A 3,130-nucleotide genomic window follows, 5' to 3' on the forward strand; every position below is an offset into this window, starting at 1 on the left:
CTAGCTTGGAATAAGACTAAAAAAGTCAACCAAATGTACGATTTGGTTTTTTAAAAAAAGGGAGATTCTGCTATATTTCAGTAATTATCAAAGTAAATATTCTTTGCATAAATTCTCTCACAGCTGATGCCAAAGGGGAAGAAAACGCAAGGTGGACAATATGACTGTGGAAGCTTGCTACAATCCCTTGGCTAAAACCCAAGTAACTATGCATGTTCCTTTTAGCAACTGTTTAGGTAGGAATCTGTTTTTAGAAATGTACACATTTAAAAGCCCGTACAATATAGCTTTTTTTAAGCACACCAATAAACACTGTAATCTATATTGTCATATACAAAAACTATGTTACAAAGACTATGTTTAAACATTTATTTAGGTTACAAAGTCAAGCAACTGAAAGTTAGGAAATGCCAGAATGTAGCTTGCCCGTGCAACCTCAATTTGGCCCCCATGTACACGTACATTATAACAGTCTAATTAGGTGGTATTTTTTCCCCTCAGACCCCCCCCTTCCTCATTCAGTATCTAGGATAGGCAGTGTTCTGGATCTGAAACAGCTGTTCACAATATTTTTAACCTCATCATTCAATTAGTGCATTATTTACCGCACACTATCCAAAACTTGCAATACAGGCAGGAAAAGAGAAGCATTTAGTTCCTCAGTCTTTTCTAGGGTATTCATCATCATAGTAACTAAGTGCTTCCCTATAAGATAAGAGACTATTATTATACATATGGCAAAATTAAGGTAAAAAGACTTGCCTGAGCAAGACACAGTAAAACAATGGCAGAGCCACGACTGGGACTCATTCCTGCTGATACTACTACCTTACTACAAAGGGACTGATCACCCATGGCCCAGGTATCTTATTTTATGTTTCAACCAGAAAACAAGAAACTCACAGTTAGTGGCCACGTGCCAAAATTGTGTCTTACATAACTTGCTTAGCATCACAGTGGAAGACTGTGACAGAAGTAAGGTTAGAAATGAGTTCTCCTATGTAGGATTCACCTGCCTTAACCATAAACCCATCATCTCATTTCCTGCGGTCTCCTACCTTGTTTGCTAATGTATCTTCCAACTTCTAGAGCAAATGAAGCTGGGATCCTACAAACAACTTCCTTAACTACATAATTCTGATTCATTCCTTGGGCACTCTCCATCCTGTTCTTAATGAGGCAGGGGTCCTATGGAAAAAAATAGTATCCAATTATGTAATTTCAAGACTATCCTCATGCATATGCACAAGGGGGCTGAATTAAGGTTGCATGAGCCATTCCTTACTTTTGAGCACTTGACTTTGCAACCTTAATAAATGTTTTTAAGCAGTTTATGCTGTGTAATATCCCATAGGTTTGTGGGGGGTTTTTTAAAGGAAAAAGGTAAAAAACATCTGTAATTGTAACAACTCATCATGCTTCACTGATAGTGCTTGAACTCTGACCATTCAGCAGTACAGGGCTCGAGCTACAGGACTAACTGCATTAGCTGGGAGCATGACAAGGCTGGGGTGTGGGAAAGGTAGAATGGCCTGCTGGAGTCATGCATGGTAATCAGGGAGAGCTTGCACCCAAGAGAGGGGACAAGCATGGTGGATCCAACCTGTAGCGGGCTGTTGAAGGAACCCTAGGCTGGCTCTTGTTCTCTTCCCTACGCCAGGAGATTGGGGGAGTGCCTTATACATGTGATGTCCTGGTGGAAGTGGAGAGAGGTGCAGGGGCCGCATACTGGGTCTGAGGGGTGGAGTTAGTGGAGGGAGCCCTGCCCAGCTGTTTGTTCCACTGGATCAGACCCATATTTTCAGGCCATTAGATTTAATCTGATCTCCTGCATAGTCAAGACCACACAACCTCACTCAGTAATTCATTCAGTGAGACGAATATGGACTAGAGCACATCTTTTATAAAACATCCAGTCCTGATTTGAAGATAATTACTCCTTGTTAGAAATACAGTATACACTTGATTCCCAGTTCTAATTGTTTTAGCTTTGATTTCCAGACTTCGGATTTATCAGTGGTGGGTTGTTTTTTTTTAAACCTTCTTCATAGTAAAAACATAAATTTTCCTTTTTGCTTAGTATAAGTTGGGAGTAAATTCAGCTGTATTTGAGGAACTATTTTGAAAAGTTACAACTACAGTGGTAACAAGACAAACTAGAAATATACTTTCTATTTCTGTAAAATGGTGGTTTTCAACCTGTGGTCTGCAGACCCCTGAGGTCCACACACTATGTCTAACAGCAACCTTTTGCAGACTTCTTACCATAGTACAGTGGTTTTCAACCAGAGGTCCGCAGACTATGTCTAAAATTTCCAAATGGGCCTGCACCTCCATCTGAAATTTTTAGGGGTCCGCAGATGAAAAAAGGTTGAAAACCACTGCTGTAAAAGTTTACAGGTATTGTTATTTATTCAAGGTTTTCCTCTGTAATCTTCAATTTACAATAAACAATATTCACATTTGAAATGTATAAGCAAGCAACTGGGGTAGCCAATGAACAATCCTTTCATGGCAAAAATATTTTCATCTCGGGTCAGACCTACAAAGCAACCGCAGAAACAGGTTTTCTTCAAACTAAGTAAAATTTGGTTTAGAAGTAAAAAAAAGAAAAAAGGTCCCCTTGCTTGTATGTTTCAAAATATACCACTTATATAATGGTGGCCACTTGTTTTCCTGAGCTCTAAACTCTTACTATATTAACAGTACTTTAAATGAAAGTGCCCAATGATGAGAGGCTTTACACTAATAAAATTTGCTGAAGACTTGGGCCTGGTCCCCACTAAGTCCCCACTTCGGACTAAGGCACGCAAATTCAGCTACGTTAATAACGTAGCTGAATTCAAAGTACCTTAGTCCGAACTTACCGCGGTCCAGACGCGGCAGGAAGTCTCCCCCAGTCGATGCCGCGTACTCCTCTCGGCGAGCTGGAGTACCGGCGCCGACTGTGAGCACTTCCGGGATCGATCCCAGAACATCGATTGCGTGCCGCCGGACCCTCCGGTAAGTGAAGACAAGGCCTTGGTCTCACCTGCATCATTTATCACACTATAAGGCCAAATATAGCAGGGGCAGTTGAGATTCTAGCACAATATAAAGCGAGTCAGAAATTTCAGAACAGGCAAAGTAA

The sequence above is a fragment of the Trachemys scripta genome, chromosome 1, assembly GCF_013100865.1.
Source record: "Trachemys scripta elegans isolate TJP31775 chromosome 1, CAS_Tse_1.0, whole genome shotgun sequence".
NCBI lineage: Eukaryota > Metazoa > Chordata > Testudines > Emydidae > Trachemys > Trachemys scripta.